Source organism: Ovis aries, chromosome 20 (assembly GCF_016772045.2).
Source record: "Ovis aries strain OAR_USU_Benz2616 breed Rambouillet chromosome 20, ARS-UI_Ramb_v3.0, whole genome shotgun sequence".
Classification (NCBI taxonomy): Eukaryota; Metazoa; Chordata; class Mammalia; order Artiodactyla; family Bovidae; genus Ovis; species Ovis aries.
The window spans coordinates 49,525,078-49,547,551 of record NC_056073.1 but is presented as its reverse complement, the minus strand read 5'-3'; the positions used below and the strand labels follow the sequence as shown (position 1 = coordinate 49,547,551).

The 22,474-nt window shown below is 55.9% G+C and overlaps 1 protein-coding gene across 5 annotated transcripts in view; it reads right to left on the bottom strand.

Moving 5' to 3' along the window:
* Nucleotides 1-22,474, bottom strand: part of SLC22A23 (solute carrier family 22 member 23) — a 128,172-nt gene that overhangs the window by 32,741 nt on the left and 72,957 nt on the right. The window lies entirely within an intron of this gene.

The window sequence follows — 22,474 nt, the reverse complement described above, 5'->3', positions numbered from 1 at the left end:
ACCCACTGCATGAACTCCTGTAGTAAAGGTCCCCAATACTAGAACATGCAGCTGGGTTTTATACACGTTCCCCCTATAGAGCATGTAGTCTGTTTGCTATTCTTCTTCAACAATTTGCAGGATTCCCTAAAGTTTGCTTTTATTTTATTTTTCCAGAAAAAAGTGTCGTTAAAATGAAGTTTTAAAAAAGCAGAAGAAAGACCCTCAGGAGATACTCCTTCTCACACTTCTGTCCCCAGATGGTAGGTCAGTGGCTACAGAGCCCCTGCCGGTTGTCCAGAGGTCAGAGCAGAGGTCAGGGTTAAAAAGGTAGCAAGAAGGGAAGCAGATGAGGGGAGAACAGGAGAATCACATTTGGTCACAAGGATGGAATCGGTGCTAACAAGGATCACGCGATATGCCAGCCAACACCTCCACCAGCTCACACACAGAAGAAACCAGAGTCATCAGAGCCTGTATCTCCGCCCTGCTGCAGACAAACAGGTCACCCTCACAGCTGTCCATGGGTGAGAGAAACCTGGCCTTGCTGATAAAGAACCTCTGCCATTTAATGAAGAAACGGGACCGAACAGCCCTCCCCTGGCCTTATACTATGATGCTGTAACTTCCAGTGCCCGTTCAGGTTCAGTAAAGGATTACTTCCTAGCGTGGCCTGGGTATTCACCCCAGCCACATTTCTGCGCTTAAAAATAAGAAAGAGATCAGGGTCTTTTAGAAAAGATTGCCAGTGGCAAGTTCTAGTTTTCATGTACTAAGCAGGAGCAGAGGATGTGTTGCTATGGAAACCAGAACTCAGCATCAGCCAGGGCAAGTGTGATGCTCTGAGGCTCAGCACTGGCTAGGACCGGATGAGAAAATCGAGCACCCGGGCACCCGGGTAACCTACAGACAAAGCCAGAGAGGTAACCACGGCTTCACGACCTGGGGCCCTGCACACGGCTGGCAGCTTTCCTCTTCCCTGCCTGGCTCTTTAATTTCACGGGGCAGTAAGCAAATGTCTGCAGCTGCCGAGGTTCGCCCGGATCCCTTGGGGACGTCTGATCCCACGTTAGGTGCTGACACACCCAGGGTCACAGGTAACAACCCGAACCTGGGTCGAGGTTTGTGGATGACAAAGGCGCTTCGCCCCTCTACCTGCGTGATTCCACAATCTGACTCCGCCCTCTCCCCTCGCTGTGGCCCGCGCGTCTATTAGGTTTACACTGCCAGGGTGCACCTTCTAGAGGGTCTCTCCCGCTCTCCCTGAGTGGCCCGAGGGAGTCTCTAACTCCTGGCTACCCGAGGCGGAAGCAGCAGCGCCACCTGGGAGCTCGTTAGAGACACAGAGCCGCGGGCTCCGCCCAGACCCGCAGGAGCACCTCTGCACTTTAACTAGATCCCCAGATGCCTCGCGGAGAGGCGCTGGCTCACTTGTTTCCCCCAAACCGCTAAGCATCACCCCCAGCGAGAGAAATGTTTTTGCTTCCCAGACACACATCGACGAGAGCTGAATAAGTAACATCACTTCCGGACCTCTCCAGGGTTGCTGTTTTGCTATGAATGCTAGCAGAGGTTTTACTTTCCCCCAGGTAGCAAAACGTAGAGCATCCTGGCAGATCCACGGTATTTTAGCCTTCCTGCTGGGGCAGTGGAAAACCACAGCGACCTGATGTAAGGGCACGCGGATGACAGCTGCAGACAACGACCTTCCGCCTTGACTCACCAGGACTGCCTTCCAAACCGCGTGAAAGTAACTCTGCTCTGAAGCGTGGCTGTAAAGATTATTTTTTTTTTTTTAAGCAATTATCAAAGAACCGCAGGCACTTCGGGTTTGCCATTAATCACATGTTCCTTTTGGACGATGAGAAATCAGCTTTTCTGAGGTGAGGAGGGGAAGGCGTTCTGCAGAGCGTGAGTCCCCGAGTCCCCGCAGCCAGTGGGGGGTGGGGACTTCAGGTGGACGGTTCTCCCGAGAGAGGCCGGGCCCAGGGCTGCATACGGGAGCTCCTGACCCTCATTCTCTCTTAAATATATTGTAAATAGACTTCCCGTGCCCTTGCTGCAGGAAGGCAGGGGGTCAACGTTTTCCTGAGATCACGCAGTGTTCCCGGCTTCCCTGGAATGAATCTTCGGGGTTTTTCCGGGCGGGGGTCTGCAGTAAGGCAGGAGTGCGCCTGCGCGGGAGGAGGAGGCGGTGGGCCCGGCAGGGGAGGCGGGGCCCCATACAGCCCACGGCGGCGCCAAGTCGCCCGGCCTCTCCGTGCTACCCGCTCCTGGCCCACGAAGTCGGTGACATCTGTCAGCCGCACAGTGACGACGTCTAGCTGTGGAACCAGGCTGTTGTCCCTGCAGACCGCAGGCCCTGGCCAGGCATGGAATGAGAAGTCGGTCAAAGCACAGGGCACTGCGGAGCGCTCGGCCGTCCCTACGGAGGAGCGAGCCGGACAAGGGCCACCAGGCCTGGTGCAGCCGCTCAGAGGCCACGCGTGCGGATGTGGGTCCTCCACCCTGCGCCCCGTCCTCCAGCCGCCTCTTACCAGCCCAGCAGCTCAGGAGCTGCTGGAGAGAAACCACCCAGCGGAGAAGGACGGCGGCCCGGGGAGCAGCTCCAGCCCCCCGCCTGGCCCCCAGCGTTGGGGTCCTGCTGCCTCCCTGGAGCTGGGCTCCTCCCCGAGCCCCACCAAGGGGGTCGCTCCCTGGCCACTGCCCCCGGACACCTGCGGGCCCCTCTCCTCTCCTTTGCTTCCTGCCGCTCACCGTGCTGGCCCGGAAGGGGACACTCCACTCTCTAATTACCATCCCGGCTGAGGACACGGGGCCCCCAGAGCCGCGGAAGACAGGCCTGCCACATGTCACTGTGGAGTTCCTTATTATAGCAGGAGCGTCCGAAATTGCCAGTCATGGGGACTCAAATAGCACTCGAGGGCGTGAGCGCAGAAGCCTGCGATTATCTTCCCTGCCCCCGGAAAACTTCCTTTTCCTCTCAATTTAGGACCTGCCAACCCAGTGGAATGGTTTAAACTGCCTCCATTTAGGGGAAAAGAGAATAAAAAATATAGAAACATCAATATTTCCTACAAATCACGTTCCAGTGTGTGCCAGACGCGCTGTCGCAGACATTTAATGCTCAAATGCGGAAGAACCACACCGCTCACCCACCGGGCCGCCGGATCCGCAGCGCTGGGCTGAGGCAGGCTCCCCATCCCTGGGGCTGAACGTGTAGGTGGGCATTTTTCACGTATTAAACTCATTCGGTCTGCTCCACTCTCTGATGGAGGTACTGACTTCGTCCTGTTTTTCAGAAGAACACCTGGTTTGTCAATTCTATGGTGTCCAGCACAGTATCTTACAGAGACTGTTGTTTAAAAGATAGTAATTAAGTGAATCACTTTTATCCAGCCACAAAATTGTTATAGTCAGTACACGATTTCTTCCTTAAATTCAATTAAGTGTTCGCTATTTGGACTCTCATCAAATAGTCAATGACAGACAACATGAACTAAGTTATTTATAACACACATTCCTAGGGTAATATTACAAATGAAGCTTATTTTTTAAAAAGCTTTTTACTTTATATTGGGATCTATCGTAGGTGGGCTTCCCAGCTGGTGCTAGTGGTGAAGAACCCTCCTGCCTACGCAGAAGATGTAAGAGACGTGGGTTTGATCCCTGGGTCAGGAGATGCCCTGGAGAAGGAAATGGCAGCCCTCTCCAGTATTCTCGCCTGGAGAATCCCATGGAAGGGGGAGCCTGGCGGGCTACAGTTCACGGGGTCACACAGGGTCAGATGCGTGACTCAGCATGCTCTAGGGTAAGTGCTGTTTTTAATATTCATTTTTCTATCCCTGGGTCGGGAAGATCCGCTGGAGAAGGGATAGGCTACCCATTCCAGTATTCTTGGGCTTCCCTGCTGGCTCAGCTGGTAAAGAATCCGCCTGCAATACAGGAGACCCGGGTTCGATCCTTGGGTTGGGAAGATTCCCTGAAGAAGGGAAAGGCTACCCACTGCAGTATTCTGGCCTGGAGAATTCCACGGACTGTATAGTCCATGGGGTCGCAAAGATAAGACACGACTGAGTGACTTTCACTTTACACAGAGGACCCTAAAGCCCAGGGTGATGAAGCGGCTTGTCCAAGATCACATGCTAAAGAGGGAACAAAGTAGGAGTTGAAGCCAGCTGCCCCCTGCCCCTGTGTGTCCGCCCCTGCTCTGGGCTGCAGGGAGGCCTCCAAGCAGAGCCCCTGGTGGCTCTGGCCTCTCAGCAGGACCCACCGGGATTTCAGCTCCTGGGGCCGGGCCCACCTGAAGATGCCCACAGCCTTGGGACGGAGCCGGCCCAGGGCTCGGGCGTCTGTCATGTGAGGACAGCTCTTTCTGGCGGGTCCAGCGCCGATGCCTGTGCTCCCTGCGCCTTAGAGCCCCACAACGGAGCCCGTCAGGGTCACAGGGGCTGAGACGCACCAGTAAACCCGCAGAAGCCGGTCTCACCCGGGATCTCAGGAGGCTCACAGAGCCGCTCGCTGATCACAGGTGCGGGAGACACCGCCGCAAAGCCAGCTGCGAGGCACGAGCCACAGAGCCCAGTGTCCTTCCCAGATAAAGGGTTCTTTCTACCACCTTATGCTTCTTTGAATGAAGATTATAATTACTCAAAAGGAGGGAGAAGGATGTAAGTGCTCACTAGTGTTTCTGCTCAGGGAATGCTTCTGTTTAAAACCAGTGGCTGGTGTTCAGTAGTACACACTTAAGCATTTCAATTAATACTGTACCTCCAGTTATTTAATAAGAGGAAAATAACCCAAGAGAAGTGACTTGAAACATCAGAACAGGCTCGAGTCCATTGAAGTCCCGGCATTTCGGGTCTGCTGAGTGTTTTCAAGCTGAGTGAAGGCGCGGAAACAGAGTGGGTTATTTTCACGTCCAGAACTGAGTTCAGGAACCAGCCAGGTCTCCAGCTGCCGGTTCCAAAGTGACATCCTCAGTGCTCACGCTGTTCTGTACCATCCATTCCGTGGGTCGAAGCCACACTTACGGACCGATCATGTTTCCATAATGAGACGAGACATCCAAGCAAACAGAGGCCCCAGAGGCATCAGATGTGGAGCCTCAGAGGAATGTGCCCAAAGAGTGAGTCCTAATTTAATACGTCCAACCCTGCCCCACATCAGCGGCACACAGCTCCCCGGGAGGATCGCCCAGCTTTTATTTCTCTTCATCAGCATTGCTGGCCTTGGTCCTTTACGAGCTTGACAAACAATCAGGAAACTAGGGGGTTGGGTTTACGGTAAAGATATCTCAACCTGAGGTCACAGTATCGTTGCTGGCAACAGTGAATGTCCTCTGCTCTTTGGCATACTTTCCCTAAACAGGGAAGAGTTCTTAGCAGGTAGTCTTTCTAAACAAGTTCTCCCTTTTTTATTTTCTCTTCTTCTTACCTTCCCATTTCTCTTCTGTCTACATTTTTAAAACAATTTTTTAAAATGTAGACCATGTTTAAAGTCTTTATTGAACTTATTGAATACATTTAAGATTCAATATTGTGTTTCTAACACGTTCCTGGGTGATGCAGGAGCTGCTGGCTCAGGGACCACACTTGAAAACCCAGCGTTCTGAACCCTGGAGGGAGAGGTTTACACATCTTAACCCTGAGATTAAGTACGGTCCCCTTTGCAGCATTTTGCTGGGACAAATATCAACAACGTCAGATATGCAAATGATACCTCTCTAATGGCAGAAAGGAAAGAGAGACTAAGGAGACTCTTGATAAGGATGAAAGAGGAGAGTGGAAAAGCTGGCTTGAAACTCAGGATTCAAAACCCTAAGATCATGGCATCCAGTCCCATCACTTCATGGCAAATACTTGGGGAAAAAGTGAAAACAGAGGCAGATTCTCTTTTCTTGGACTCCAAAATCACTGCAGATGGTGATTGCAGCCACGAAATTAAGACACTTGCTTCTCTTTTCTTGGACTCCAGAATCACTGCAGATGGTGATTGCAGCCACGAAATTAAAAGACACTTGCTTCTCTTTTCTTGGACTCCAGAATCACTGCAGATGGTGATTGCAGCCACGAAATTAAAAGACAATTGCTTCTCTTTTCTTGGACTCCAGAATCACTGCAGATGGTGACTGCAGCCACGAAATTAAGACACTTGCTTCTTGGAAGGAAAGCTATGACAAACCTGGAGAGCATACTAAAAAGCAGAGACACCACTTTGCCGACAAAGGTCTGTATAGTTATTTAAAGCTATGGTTTCTCTAATAGTCTCATACAGATGTGAGAGTTGGATCATAAAGAAGGCTGAGTGCCGAAGAACGGATGCTTTCCAATCGCGGTGCTAGAGAAGACTCATGAGAGTCCCTTGGATGGCAAGGAGATCCAACCAGTCCATCCGAAAGGAAATCAACACTGAATACCCATTGGAAGGACTGATGCTGAAGCTGAAGCTCCAATACTTTGGCCACCTATGCGAGTAGCTGGCTCATTGGAAAAGGCCCTGATGCTGGGAAAGCTTGAAGGCAGGAGGAAAAGGGGGCAACAGAGGATGAGATGGCTGGATGGCGTCACTGACTCGATGGACGTGAGTCTGCGCACACTCCCGGAGATGGGGAAGGTCAGGGAAGCCGGGTGTGCCGCCGGCCATCCGTGTGCCGGGCTGCAGTTCCTGGGGCTGCAGAGAGGTGGACACGACTCCGCGACTAAACAACAAACAGCAAAGCCGCAGCCCTGGCACACCGAAGGCAACGCAGGCCAGGCTGCACACAGCTTCAGCACCAGGCGGCCTGCGGGCCTCGCGGAGGCGGGATGCTTGCTTGTCCGCGTCCCCATGCATGTGATTTTTTTTCCCATTGAAGAAAAGAGTTCTCCCAGTATCCCAAGGGCAAGGCAGGCAGAGGCATAAAAGACCCGGAGTTGCAAAGAAGTTCAACTGTCAGCCTATTTCAGGTGAAAGGAAGCTCAGAGAACACCCAGTAGGGTGGGCGGAGTCGAATGCCAGGCAGGTAAGAAACGTGGAAAGCTGGCCCAGTGTGAGGGGGGCCTGTGGCAAATCGCAGCTTTCCCGCTCCGTTCAAAGGCCTTTAAATTCAATTAGGAAATAAATTGCTGTCTGGGTCACTGGGAACGCAGCTGGGCTGGGTCTGCCGCGTGCTGCCAGCCAGCTGGAGTCATTCACGGGGAAAGTCAGGTTGCAGAGGTTGTGTGAGCAACCAGCCCACTCCCGTCCGGCCCCTCTTCACGTCCAGCACTGCATCTGGGACTGAGCAGATGCTCAGCAAACGCTGAGATAAAACCACAAAACGAAGGAGGCGCACGTTTCCATGGGAGCCCAAGATCTGGTACACCAGGGCCTGCAGCGTCTACTGAGCCCCTTCCCATGTGGGCAGGAGGGTGCTATAGATGCAAGGACCCCTGACCACAGAGGAGCTGGCAGCCTACCCTCTAGCTACCCCACGGCTCCCAGCGGGCATCGGCGCCTTCAGGGGTTGCGGCCAGGATGTGGAGGGCAGCGTTCACCGCCGACCCAGGCCTGCTCCGCCAGCACGGCCGCAGAGGGGCCGGAAGGCTCACGGGACAGAATGTCCAGCCACCCCAAGGTGCCAGGACAGCTGTGTGGCCCTCATTCCCACCACAACTAAAATCCAAGTCAGCCTCCTGCTAACCAGGGTCCTGCCCCGGTTTTATAAAAACGAAGCCAGCGTTCCTTCACCTGCCCTCCTCTCCCTGACGTGTGGTCCTGGCACCAGGTCCTGGGGAGACGCTGACCGTCCCTTGCCAGGCGCATCGGCTTCCCAAGCCCCAGCCCCAGTCCTTTGGGGCCAAGCTTCAGCTTTTCCAGCTCATGACCTTGGGGGACACCTGCCACGAGGCCAGCCCCCGTCTGCAGGCCTGAGATTACACAGGCCTTATCTGCGAGTCCTCCTGCCGGCCACTCCTTCTCCATGGGAACAGCGCTGTCCAGGACAGGCGGCGGTGGGGGGAACAAGTGAGGACATGGGTGGACTCTCCACCCTCCAGACCAGCCTGGTGGCCTGGAGCTGGGTGCCCAACACGCTCACGCTACCAGTGCGAAGGCTCAGGATGCTCTGGCCGGCCCGGTGACTGAAGCGGCCTCCCAGCGCCTTCCCCAGCGCCCGGCGCAGCGCCTCCAACTAACAGCGACTCCGGGATGTGGCCCAATAGCCCCAGGGCAGCGGGGGCCGCTCCTAAACACCCCCTTAGTTCCAGGTAACCGCGAAACAAACCAACCTCTGGAAAAGCTTCTACCTCTTGTGAAAGTTGGGGACTTTTCAAAGAACGGCAACTTCTCAAGAGCCGAGAATTTTACCTGCAGCTTGAGGAAGGGCCTTTCTAAGTGATCCATTGTTTAAAGGCGAGGAAGGTTTCCCAGGGCCCACATGAAAAGAGAAGAGACACCTCTCACAGCAGATGCAGGCCTCAGGGGTTAGGGTTAGCCTCGGGGAAAGGACGGCCCCAGGATGGGAGGGTGGGAGAGGTCCTGGGGCCTGTCTGTGGTTTTGATGGGATCCACCCGGAAGGGACACATTTAGTATTTTTAAAGGCAGCAGGGAGGCACTGTAGATTCTATGTAAATTTTTTTAAAGTTTAATAAAAGGTTTTGTTTCTCTTTTGGTGGCACTGGGTCTTGGCTGTTGCACACGGGCTTTCTCCAGCGGCGGCGAGCGCGGGTCCCCTCTAGCTGCAGGTGCGAGGGTTCTCGTGGAGCGTGAGCTCCAGGGCCCGCGGGCTTCAGCAGCCTCGGGCAAGGTGCTTTGCAGCGGGTGGGGTCTTCCCAGCTTAAGGACTGAACCCATCTCCTCTGCATTGCAAGGCAGAGTCTCAACCACTGGACACCAGGGGAGCCTGATTCTCAGCAATCCTAATTAACAGAGCAGCGTCTTCCAACCACGTTCCTTCTTCAAGGACAACAGTGAACGGCCGGGAGCCCCATCTTTCACACTCTCTGTGAGCACAGGGCCACACACACACACCCGTTCTGACCACTTCATACCCTTCAAAACAGCCTCCTGTGCAGTCAGGAGTCATACGGTGCCCGCGAGTTCCAGCTGTTTGTAAAGAGCGAGACCCTGTGTTGAGGCCCCAGGCAGGCCCACCCATTCAGGGGCCTCTGTGAGCTACAGCGGGAGGAGATTCCCAGAGAGCAGCCCTCCTCTCAGGCTGGGAGGACACGTCAGGTACAGGACAGAGATCAAAAGTTTGGGAAAGTTCTGCCATCGAGTTACAGCTTTTTCGTTTGTTTAAGATTTTCTTCCAAAAGCCTACTTTCTATACTGCCAGGAGATCCAACCAGTCGATCCTAGAGGAAATCAGTCCTGGATATTCACTGGAAGGACCGATGCTGAAGCTGAAACTCCAATACTTTGACCACCTGATGCAGAGAGCTGACCTACTGGAAAACACCCTGATGCTGGGAAAGACTAAAGGCAGGAGGAGAAGGCGACGACAGAGGATGAGACGGTTGGATGGCATCACTGACTCGATAGACATGAGTTTGAGTAAGCTCCAGGAGACAGTGAAGGACAGGGAAGCCTGATGGGCTATAGTCCATGGGTTTGCAGAGTCAGACATGCCTTAGCGGCTGAACAACAGCAACTGTTTATATGGGGCAAGAGGCTATTTCAAGGTGAAGCTTTGAGGGTACGCCTGAAGCTCATTTTTAGTTAGACGACTGTCAGACCTCCCAGACACATCTGTGGTTTATACAGAATGTGGGACTTATACCCCATCTTAATGTGAGGAAAGAGTGAGGATTTCAAGGAACATGAGTAGGGAGAAATGAACACCACAAACGCAGATGAAAGAAGCTACTGGGAAGTAAGGTCTGCTTTAGGAGAGTCTGTGCAGTTTCTCATCTCGGGCAACAGGAGCTGTTCTTACTGATGTACCCCCCTCCCCCCTCAAAGCTTCCCATAAAGGGGGAATTATGGAAGTTGAATTCTTTTAGAAAAGCCTCCTTTTGGGCAGTAAGGGGGGCGTGCAGAGAACGCCTCTTCCCGCACCTGTCAACTCCCAGTAACCCTCGCGCCGTTGTTGCAGCTCCTGGACCCTCCCGGGGCAGACGCAGTGGCCTGCATTGCCGCCTCTGTTCCCAACCACACGCGTGTCTGCAAGCAAGAGCCCTTCCCACTTCACAGGGTGGCCCCAAGAGGCAGGGGGCCAAGCAGGCTTCCAGGGTTACAGCACCTGGGACTTGAGCCCAGACCTTCAGATTTTAAACAGCAGATGTGTCCTCTGAGAACAAAGCAAAGAACACCGCCCTCCGAAGGCAAACTTGGATCCCATTTAGACACACTTCAGACACCGTTTTCCTGTTAATCGTCTCCTTCCAATAAGACTCACCCAATTTATCACCAGGGCCATTAACAAGACCAGCCCTTAAAAAGCTAAACATATCCACGAGGGCTCCCTCCTGTGTTTGCTGAGACATAATTAAACACTCAGCAACCAGCCAAATGTCTAAGGGCCCATCACTGGCTCCTGAATTGTCCATCTGCTTCCAAACAGAAAGACACTGATTGATGACCTCAGGGACTGGGTGGAGTCTGGCCTAGAGAAGAGCTAATAATTGTCAAACAACAGTGCCAACCAGTGAGCAGCTCTCGCAGGCGAGGAGGAAGGGCGCGTCTTATTCGGAAAGGACAAGTGGAAGCCAGAGGGCTGCAGGAGGGCTCTGCATCCTACGCAGACATGGAGGATGTCGCTTCCTTCAGGGAATCTTACACTTGGTTCATTAATTCCTAAGACTGTTAGGACTTTTGCTCAGGTATAGAACACAAATTGGGCTTCCCTGGTGGCTCAGATGGTAAAGAATCTGCCTGAAATGTAGGGGATTTAGGTTCGCTCCCTGGATTGGGACGATCCCCTGGAGAAGGCCATGGCAACCCACACCAGGATTCTTGCCTGGAGAATCCATGGAGAGAGGAGCCTAGTGGTCTACAGTCAATGGGGCTGCAAAGAGTCTGACATCACTGAGCAACTAACTCTGAGGCTCTCTGAGAACACAAATTAGAGTGTTTGGCCCTGTCTCTGACGGCCCTAGAGGAATATTCTGATTTCTACAGCTTTTCCTTCCAGAACTGCACATGTCCAATAAGATGACCAACTAAGACTTAAAATTTAAATTTAAGTAAAGTTAAATAAAATAAAAAAGTCAGTTGTCGAGTTGGGCTAGCCATATTTCACATGTTCTATTGGACAGCGCTGGTCTAAAATCTGACATCAGTGTCGAAATAAGGATATTTCAACATTCTCAAGAATGTAGAAGTAGGAAGGAGGGGGAGACAACTTAAGAGATGGTCTTTAAATTGTGAGATATTTCAAGTCTACGGTGAAAAAGTGTAAGAAGTAATAGAAGATACGTGTGTGCCCACACTCAGCTCGGTCGAGTCTTTACGTTTATCATACTCCCCCACTTCCTTTCTTTAGTGAAAATAAGAAACTATAAGAGGTTCAGTGAGAGCCCCAGGGGGCCCCGTCAACAAGCCCAATGAAAGCCTTACTGAAAGTTCAAGGGAGGCCCACGATGGTGCCCGGCAACCACGTGGTGAGTGCCCTGGGCTCCAGACCAGACTCGCGGGCCTGGCTCTGTGCATCTCTGCGCGCACGCGTGGACGTGGGTCCTGGGGACGGGATGCCACATCCTGCCGTCCTGCCCTGAGTAACCCGGCCATCGCAGGGTGTCCACCCCATTCTGGACACTGAGCTGGGTGCTCCCCACGGCCACGGCCACTCACTCAGAGCCCCAGAGGACTGCGCAATCTGGCTGAGACCTCTCATCTGTACACGGCCCAAGGGGAGCGCCCACCGACCTCCCCAAGCCATCCCCGGGGGTCAGGCCTGGACCAGGGATGCCTGTGAAATGCAGACTCCGCTTTGGGGAGGAAGTGACTGAGCCCCCTTGCCTCCCCACCTCATTTCCGCTGCCAGCACCACCCTGGAAATAGAAGCTAATCTTCCATTATCTCGTCAGCAAAGTAAACGTTTCTCCCTCTGGGTAAACAAGTCGGGCACTCTCTGAGCAGGAGAATAGGGGAGCCTGGCGGCAGGCCTTTCTCCTGGCAGCTCCGAGCAGGAGCACCCCACTCATGGGGCTGGGGGTGCCCCAAGGCCTTCGAGTCCAGAGACCCTGGCCCTCCACCGCCAGGAGGTGCAGGGCTGCTCCACAGGAACCTGACCTCTTTCCAGCCCTACCTCCCCTTCCCTGCCCCACCCCAGCGGTCCAGTCCAAGGCAGGAACCTAAGGGGCTGTCTCTCCCTTCGTCCACCCTGCGCCAGTCACCACCAACACCTCCTGGAGACACTTCGGCGCCACTGACTCGACCACCAGCACACACAGCTGAAGGCCCATGGGAGCCCCAGGGGCCCTGGGGTCTCTGGAACCTTCTCCAGGTTGTGGATCACCCCCAGGGCATCCCCGTGGGCCCTGAATCATTACAGCGCCAAATACTCCTTCCTCCGCCTCCAGTTCCTCATGGCCTGGCAAACAGCCACACTTGGCATGACTTGTTTTTATCAGATTAAACTGTATCATCCCTCTTCCCACGCAGGATTGCGTTTCTGTTGGTGAAGGACAGTGAATACCCGACCAGCGCTTTAAACATCACTCAGTGTGGGGAGACAGCGGAGAAACGAAGACGGAGCCTCAGAGCTACGCGGAAATGAGCACAGCGAGAAAGCAGGACGTTCACGTTTAGCGGGCAGTGCCCCAGCCCACCTAGTATTATAAGGATGAATATTTGCTCGTTACTTCTGTCTCTCAGGCTACGACCCAGGAGACAGATGTATGTATGCTAAGCATCCTGATTCCTGGGGTACAGGAAAGAGGGGAACCACACGCTCTGGTCCCCCTTGCTTCCTGACCTCAGCGCTCCACCAATTCAGAGTCTTTGCATCTCCTGGGGTACACAAAAGGCTGGGGGTGGGGGTGGGGAGGGCCATGCTGATATAAAATTCTGTCCAAGAACTTGACGGCGCCGTGACCCAGCACACACACAAAGGCTCACGACACAGTTGTCGTTTAGTTAGTTGCTAAGTCGTGTCCGACTCTGTGATCTCATGGACTGTAGCCTGCCAGGCTCCTCTCTCCATGGAATTCTCCAGGCACGAATACTGGAGTGGGTTGCCACTTCTCCAGGGGATCTTTCTGAACCAGGGATCAAACCCATGCCTCCTGCCTTGGGGGGTGAATTCTTTACCACCAAACCACCTAGGAAGCCCTGATGACATGGTACTCAAGCCATATTATGTGTTTGCACTGAATTCTATTTTTTCCCTTTTAAAATACCTAGAAGGAGTCCCCCAAATGGACCTGGTAACCCCCTAAAGTACTACAAACTGCAGTTTCAAGGGTAGGGTTCAGGGTAGCTGCTTTAGGGGAGGGTTCAGATCGCTTTAGAAGCATGTGTACAGGGGCCTCTGAGAACTGGGACCCTGGCCCGTCCAGCCCACGGCCTGTTTCTCTACAGCCTGCCGCCTGCTTGTATTCGGTCCGTGAACTGCACATGGTTCTTACATTTTCAAAGGGCTCCCAGCAGTCACAGGGAGAATCAAGCTTCTTGTGTGGAATGTCTGTGAAATCTGAATCTGAGCCAGCCAAAAGCGTCCTCCTGGGGCAGGGCCACGCTCGCTCACTCCCAGCCTGGCTGAGTTATTCTCACATCAGGGCACAGACCGAGGGCCTGCAGACCGGAAAGACAGATCGTCCGGCCCTTCGCAGAAAAGCTGTGCTGAGGGCCGCGGAGCTCTCACAGGCGCAGACTGGACCACCTGGTCAGTCAGGCAGGTGGGGGGCCAGAGTTAGGAGATATGTACGTTTATGGTCTGTGCAGCACGCAGGATCTTAGTTCCCCGGCCAGGGATCAAACCCGCCCCCTGCAGTGGGCGCGTGGAACCCTAACCTGTGGACCGCCAGGGAAGTCCCAGAGTTAGGGTGTTTCCATTTCACTTTCGTTTGTAACAGAATGACCAGTAAGGTCACTTGAAGAGCAAGGTGATTTTTATTATGAGAACAGATTCCTTGGAGTTTCTCGGGTGTGGGGTAAGGAGGGTCCTCACTGTGGATTCCAAGGGCAGTGAGCTTGTCATCCAAGGGCAGTTTAATTTTTAACGCTTTTCTCTCATTGGGGCATTTAATTTGTGGTGGAAGAAAAGGATGGTGTTAAAAACCATCCCTTTCGGAACTTATAATTACGAGCCTGCATTTTCTTCACATGAGGGAACACCAGGCTGATTAGACCAAATTTCTCTTAACATTCAAGCCATCGGAATGGCTGCAAACAAAGGCCTGCTGTGGCTGAGGCCAGGCGTGCAGAGGCTGGGTGTGCAGAGGCCGGGCATGCAGAGGCCGGGCGTGCAGAGATATGCAGAGGCCGGGTGTACAGAGGTCAGGCATGCAGAGGCCGGGCATGCAGAGATGTGCAGAGGTCAGGTGTGCAGAGGTCAGGTGTGCAGAGGCTGGGCGTGCAGAGATGTGCAGAGGCCAGGCATGCACAGGCCAGGCGTGCAGGGAAGGGAGAGCGTGGGCTGGGGCGGTGCGGCTTCTGGGAGGCCCGCCCAGGAGAGGAGAGAAGGCTCCCACAGGCCCTGCCGCCTGTGGGCCTTGGTACAGTGTCATCTGGGGACGCGGAGACGCCTGGGGTCGGCCTCTGGGGTGGACCAAGGAGGAGGAAGGAACAGTGGGAGGGGGAGGAACCCGACCGTGGCTGAGTTGTGGCGGGGTGCTGGGGGTGGCGAGCTGCGCCCCGGGCTCTGTCTGAGGGTGTGTCCACGGGCACACTCAGCCTGTGCACACCGTCAAAGGCAGGCCCATAAGGGGCCCTCTGTTGCTCCCCTCCCGCCCCAACCCCCAGCAGCTCCAGCACCACCCCCTCGCCCCTCCTGGCCTCGGCCTTGGGCCAGGCCAGGGCCACTTAGACGGCTCGCAGCCTCTCTTGGCCCCCTAGCCCACCCCGCCCCACAGTGCCCATGGTACCCGTACCCAGGGAGGCCACCGTTCTGTCATTTGGAACCAAAACGGTGGCCAAGGGGACTCAGTGCTTCCTTGTAAAGTGGGCCAGAGGAAGGGACCTTGCCGGTCACATCTCACACACACACACACTCACACACACACACATACACACTCCCCACCCATGCTGGCAGGGCAGGGTCCAGAGCCAAGAGGCCAAGGCCCATCCATGCCCCACAGATGGCAGGGCCAGCAGAAGGGCAGGGAGGACACAGCACGAGGCTCCGGTGCCCAGTACCCGGCTGGCAGCAGGCGACTCTGAACTCGAGTCACGGCACAGGCACAGCCTCCCGGCACAGGCACAGCCTCCCAGCACTGCGCAGGGCTGTGGGCCTGTGGGCTGGCCAGGCCTCGGGGACCACGGAGAAGGGGGCTTTGGGACGGGCAGCGTGGAAGTCACACACGCACACCAGGCACACACACGGGGAGGGAGCACGGGGCCTGGCCACAACAATGGTCCACAACAGCAGGGAAAGAGCAGCCCTCTGAGGGGCTGGTTTCCGAGGCGCTGACCTTTGCCTCCATCTCAGGCTCCTTTTTCCACCTTTAATAAGAAACCTCTATTACACTCCTCCGAGTCCCGGAAAACAGAATCCCCTGGGTCCTTCCGTCATATTCTCACATCAGGAGAAAACTTCTGAGTCTAGGCCACGCGATTTTCTGTGTCCTGAGGACGATTACTGTGCTTTGCTGTTCTTGCGTGATCACCCGCGTGGACTGTGGCCCGCCAGTTTCCTCTGTCCATGGGGTTCTCCAGGCAAGAACACTGGAGGGGGCTGACATTTCCTTCTCCAGGGGATCTTCCCAACCCAGGGATAGAACCCGTGTCTCCTGCACTGGCTGGTGGATTCTTTACCTCTCAGCCAGATTAGGAGCTTACGACTCTTTAAAAGATCGTAGAGTTAAACATCAGGAAAAAGGGTCAACTGAACACAGAAGATGAGGGTGACGGGACTTTTGTCGTCAATCACCAGAGCGGTCACGTGCCTCCTTCCCGGGTGGGACAGGGCAGGGGGAGGCTGTACGCTGTCCCCCTCACCGACGTCTGACACGGGTGGGTCTCTGTCCTTCCCCCTCCTCCCCGGGGACTTTCCCCAGGACACCAGCCAACCCTGACCGTGACACGGGCAGGGGCTCCGAGTCCCGGCCCTGGATTTTCTCCGACTCTCACCGTCTCTTGCTTTTTTGAGGGAGCCGCTGGGGGACCCCGTTCCTGGCCGGGCTAAGCTCTCCCTGCGTTCTCCAGGGTGACCGGTGGTGAAACCACCTTCCCACGAGGCAATCCTCCTGCGCACCCGGGGTGGCTCGTGGGGGTTTCCACGATCTCAGGCGTTTCCCCTTCGAGTTGGCGCGGCCAAGGTGAGCCGTGTGAGAGTCCAGGCCAGAGACACACAGAGCGCTCAGCTGGCGGGAAGGACCGGACCCTGCCCTCAGGACCCTCCGTGGGAGGTTCAGCAGGAGACGCACGTTTGCCCAGAAACTAGTAAGGGAGGCCCTGAGCCCCGCGTTCTCCTGTGTTCATGTGAGGGCGGGTCAGGGGAGGGGAGAAGATTCCAGAGAGTCCGGGAGTCCCTCAGTCCTGCACCCCACCACACCTGGCCTGTGCCTCATCACGTGAGTCTCCCGTGTGGCCAGACTCCCCTGTCACCCCAAGACCCTGAACCGCGGTCCTCTCACCCTCGGAGCAGGGCCGTCCCTCGTAAGTGAGGGATAGGCCACCCGGCAGTGGAAGAAGGGAAACCCGTCTCGATCTTGGTAAGGTAAGGTAAGGTGAAGTCGCTCGGCCATGTCCGACTTTTTGTGACCCCACGGACTGTAGCCCAGCAGGCTCCTCCATCCATGGGATTTTCCAGGCAAGAGTACTGGAGTGGGGTGCCATTTCCTCCTCCAGGGATCGAACCCAGGCCTCCCGCATTGCAGGCAGGCGCCTTACCAACTGAGCCCCCCGGGAAGGCCTTGGGAGACGACCCCTTACGGGTGTCGGTGGGAGACGAGTTGGGGGAACGGCCGCCCAGGTTTTAGTCCTCGCACGGCCGCTGAGCTCCCACCAGTCCATCCAGCCATCAGTGAACGTCCGCAGGGAAGGAGCCGCCCTGGGCCAAGCGGCCGTGGCCGCTGAGCGTCACAGCACATCACCTTCATTAGCACGTGTCCTCCCGAGGCAGGGAGCTGCGTCAGTTCCCAGGGAAGAGGGGCCCGTGGGAGAGCAGTGATCTGAGGGTCAGAGGTTACAGCTCTAGTTCCGCCCCTAAGAGCGTCTGATGTCTGGATGCCTCCATGCTGCCTCGCCCCTTTCAAATGGGAAATGGGAGAGCTTCTGAGTCGGCAAACCTGAGCCGACAACAAGACAGGAGAGCAGCGGCCCCTCTAGGCTGCGCCAGCATCCGCGCCGTTGTCTGCGGTGCCCATCCTCCACCCTCCTTGTGCGGCTGCCGCTGGCCAGTCAAAGCGAAAGGGGCCTCCCTCCAAACCCGACCAGCATCTCTGCACCTTCACACCGTGGAAACAAAAGAGGATGATCAGAGGCCCTGCTACCATCACTTTTCCCATCTTCAGGCTGAAAATCAGAGTATCAGAGAAAAGAGATGAACTTACTGTGTCTGGTAAGAAGCCTTTGAACTTAAAAAAAAATAAGAGGAAGCCCAGTTTCCCGCTCACTGATTCCTCGTGCCCTGTTCTCGGCAACATGACCATCTTTCCTTCTCACTGTTTGTACCACGGAAAGAAAGGGGGCCAGGGCCACGGCCAAGGGCAGGAAGAGCCCCAGCGAGGTTACATCTCTGACGTGAAAAACGGGGTGTGATCTGGGCCCTCGCACCCCACATCCCCATCACCACACTCCCAGGCTGCAGGCTCAGGCCCCAGCTGCCCTGTCCACCGTCCCCTGCCTTCCAAAATTCAGTTTCAGCACGGAGGAAACAGAAGCATGTGATTTTCTGCCTCCTCCACTGCACCCGTTTGCTATTTCTCAAGTCAAGGCCCAAGTTCATTCCTGAGCAAACGTAACCCTCAAAGCTGACTCAGCTCTTGTTCGTCCCTTCCACCCTTGTCTATGTGGAGGCGCCTCCCAAACACAGTGCTGAGCTTTCAAAAAGAAAAAGAGGAAGTTCAGGAGAGCAAATACATTTGCGGTTGTTTAGTTGCTAAGATTTGATCCCTGGGTCAGGAAGATCCCCTGGAGGAGGGCGTGGCAGCCCACTCCAGCGTTCTTGCCTGGAGAATCCCGTGGAGGGAGGAGCCTGATGGGCTACAGTCCATGGGGTCACAAAGAGTCGGACGCGACTGAAGCAACTTGGCACACAGCACAGTACCATGTGGTGTCCTAGAGAAGGCTTAGGGACAAGGACAGATGGGCTAAGATGAAAGGAAATTCATGGGTTGACAGAGCAATGGGAGGTCCAGACAAGCGGGGAGGAAAAGCCGAGGGGCAGGAGGCCTAGGCGATCCTTTCTAAAACAATTCTATCGACGTGCGGTTGGTTCTCAACGTTGTATTAAGTTCTGCTGTACGGAATGACTCGGCTATGCACACATACATACCTTCTCATATTCTTTTCCCTTCCGGTTTATCACAGGGCCTTGAATACAGTTCCCCGTGCTCTACAGTAGGACCTTGTCGTCCGTCCATCCTGTATATAGTACTGTGCACAATGATTCTTTGTCTCTGAGTCTGGGGAGGGGGTGCGTAGCCGAGTGATGTCAGGAATGCTTCCTAGTGACCGTGGATGAAAGAAATCAAAGCCCACATGCTCCTCTGAGCGGCTCCCCTGTGCCTGCCCGTTCTCAGGAGTTGGACCAGAGGCGCCTGGCACGTTTGGAAGGAAATGGTGAGCAAGCCAACAGCTGACGGCGCTGGGCCCTAAAGCAGGGCACGAAATCCAGCTGACCTGTGGCGGGGTCATGGGCCATGCCCCTGTCTTGGAGACGGCAGTGGCCGTCTCAGGAAGGGACACCTCCAAGGAGTGACCTTGGCAGCCTCTTACTTCCTCATCTGCTGCTGAAAATACAGCTGACCCTAAACTGAGCTGCCTCGCTCTGCCCTCGGCCAGCATCTCCATTTCACTGGGCAGATCTTAGCCAAGGGGAAGAGTGTTTATTTTAGGACCAAACCTGCTGGCCAGGACCCCATCCACGCAGGGTGTCTCTCCCCCAGTGTGGAGCTGGGTTGTGGCCGATGACTCCGTCCTCTGCTGGGCAATGAGGACCGGTGGCCTGGACTGCCGGCTGTTGGAATCGGGCCCGTGATGTCAACAGAGGAGGACGCACGGTTACACCCGGGCCCTTCGGAGCGTTTTTAGACTCATGACCTCGTAAGGCCTCAGTAAACCCTATAAATAAGGATATCAGGTGTCATGCCCATCTCTAAGACGAGAAACGACACCTTCAAAGGCCGGTTCATCGACATGGGGATACACCGGAGACCCAGGCTTCTAGATCACCCACTGCGGGCATCCCGGAGGCGCCTCTTTAAGCAGGCCAGCCTGGAGGAGATAGTCACAGCAGCACGAAAACCAGACACGAGGCAGGTCTGCACGAGATGCCAACACCTCGTGCGGGGCCCACACCACACTGCCCGGGTCTCAGAAGTCCAGCGGCACACAAAGCCCAGGGGAGTATTTATCGTTGTTTTTGCCAAACAAACCCTCCCTTACCTTAAAAGCAAAGGTCGAAAGCACAGACTAACTCCCAGTGCAAACGACCGGCTGGAGAATGTGCCGCGGCTTCCGGAAAGCCTGTGCTAATGATCACCCAGACGACCTTCTTCGGTCGGGCAGGCGGCCCGGTGACAGCGTGGGGACCAACCCCCTAACCAAGCAGCAGGAGGCGGCGACGCCCACACAGGGTGCGTGTGTCCCAGCTCCCCGCGCCCTGCATCAGCCAGAGCTTAACTGCCTCAAAAACCGAACCCCATGCGTCGTGCTGTTTACCTCTTTCCAAGTATCAAGAAAGTGGAGCTGTTAGTCGCTTAGTTGTGTCTGAGTCTTTGTGACCCCATGGCCTGTAGCCCGCCAGGCTCCTCAGTCCATGGGATGCTTCAGGCAAGAATACTGGAGTGGGGTGCCACTCCCTTCTCCAGGGGAATCTTCCTGACCCAGGGATGGAACCTGGGTCTCCTGCATTGCAGGCGGATTCTTTACTGTCTGAGCCACCAGGGAATACCAAAGAGACATGTATCACAAATAAAAATCCAGACTCAACCCTTCTGGTGGCCAGATTAAAAGCTCCTTGAGGTGAGGGGCTGCGTTCCTATTCTAAGTCCCGCGTCCAGCTTTTGACCCAGAGGAAGCTCTGAGTAACGGCGAATCACGGGAAAGAGAAGGCTGGTCGTGCACCATAAACGGGTCCCGTCTGCTCATTCAACAGGGGCTGTGCAGAGGTGCTCTGCTGGGGCAGGTGCCAGGATGAGTGAGCGGCCTGCCGGCCTCAGGGGCCCACAGTCTGATGGAGGAGGCATGGGGCTCTGAGGTCAGAGCCCTGGGAGGGGGAGGAGGGAGGCGACCCTGGGGAGGACTCTGCAGAGGGAAAGGTGTCTGAAACCACCCTGCGGGGGACAGGGAGGCGGGGCTGAAGGCAGGGCTCAGCTCACGCCCAGGAAGAGCGGTCGAGAGCCCCCGGGAGGGTCTGCTTCATCACCACAGACAGCACCAGAAGGGGCCACAGGTCCGCGAGGAGGGGCTGCAGCGGGGAGGCAGGCAGGGGTGGGGACTCTGCAGGTTCACAGGTGCTCGGGCCACGTCCTGGGCAGCCTCTGCTCTCTGTGCCCCAGCGCCTCGGAACCAGGCCTCTACTGCCTGCCTGCCTGCCTGCCTGCCTGCCTCCACGGCAGATCTGCCCTCCCCCGGCCCCCACCCCTGTGGATCTCAGTGATTTAATATGACAGGAAGACGGGGTGACCGAGAGGGAAAGTCTTATTCTTTCAGTGCCGCAGAGACGGCAGACCAGACGGACGGCATCCAGAGCCACAATCATCTCAGCGGAGCGAAGCAGGGGCTCCGGGAAGGGCCGGCAGGAAGGCGCCAACGGAGGCCCAGCTGACTCGGAGACAGGTGGGAAGGCCCACCTCCCGGAGGCCCCGCCAGCACCCGGCAGACACAGATGGTGTTGGGCCGGTGGGCGGGGGCTGGCCCTCATCACCAAATGGCCTTCTCAGCCCCCACACAGAGACTTCCACTCGAACAAGGATCCTGAGCGCGAGTTTAAAACAAAACGGAAACCAAGGAAGATCTACAGACAGCCGATAGGCAGGTGTGTGTGATTCCACCCCTACGAGGCCCCTGGAGCCATCAAATTCACAGAGACAGAGAGCACACGGGTAGTTGCCAGAGGCCGGAGACAAGGGGGCAGGATGCTGTGCTTAGCGGGATAGACTTTCAATTTTGCAAGGTGAAAAAGTTTTGGAAATGGACAGTACGACAATGCAAACATTCGTAATGCTGCTGAATCATACACTTAAAAATGGTTAAAATGGTAAATTTTACATCATGTGTCTTTTACTACAACAGAAAATCAACAGAAAGCAGGCATAATTGCCTCTGGAGCCCTGCCCTGCCTGTACCCACCTGCCCCACACACCAGGGTCCTTAGGTCCCCTTTCCCATTGCAGGACCAGATAAACTCAGTCACCATGACATGGAACTGACTCCGGAGGGTGTTGTGTTCCATCCTCAGGGCAAGGATCCTATGTGGCTTAAAATAGACACTTCCATCCTGACGGTCAGATGTCAGGCACCTGCTCGCAGCAGGGAGAGGTCACTTCAGGGCCTTCTCACCTCCTGAGGTCACCCCGGCACCTCCATACACACACCCATCCCCACGTTTCCACTCATTCCTGCGTCCACCGCCTCCTGCGCTCAGACGCTGCCCCAGTTCCCGAGGAGCGAGCTGAGGCCTTTGTGACGACGCCAGACAGAGGGGCAGACAGCCCCAGGAGGCGTGTCCCCCACAGGCTTCCTGGGGGAGGAGGCGGGGAGCCTCGGGCCAGGTGTGGGCAGACACAGCGGGCAGCTCAGAGGGAGCTCAGGGGAACAGCTGAGCAGCACAGGGCTGGGGGACCCTTCGTCCAGGCCTCGGGAGCATCCCGAGTCCCACGTGTGCACACTCCGCAGAAGGACGGGGGGTGGGAGGGCACAGGAAGGGGCAGGATCTCGGCTGCAGGCTCTGCCCTGCGTGCAGCTGGCCGTCCAGGTCTCCTGGCTGAGACAGGGCCATCGCCGCTCGGCTCCCTGACCTGGTGCCGCAGGGATCCCCGCTTTACACCTCCCAGAGGACACAGGGGCCTGGGGCAGAGCCAGGGGACGGCTGGCCCCACAAGGCGGCGGCCACCTGCAGGCACAGCCCGAGGACAGGCTCAGACTCCTGGCCACAGGCCTGCTCTCACCGGTGGCCGGGCGGCACAGCTCTCCCTGCCCTGGGCTGTCTGGCGTCCCCACGCGCACCGAGATAGGCGAGACGCCCGCCCCCCAACCCCCCAC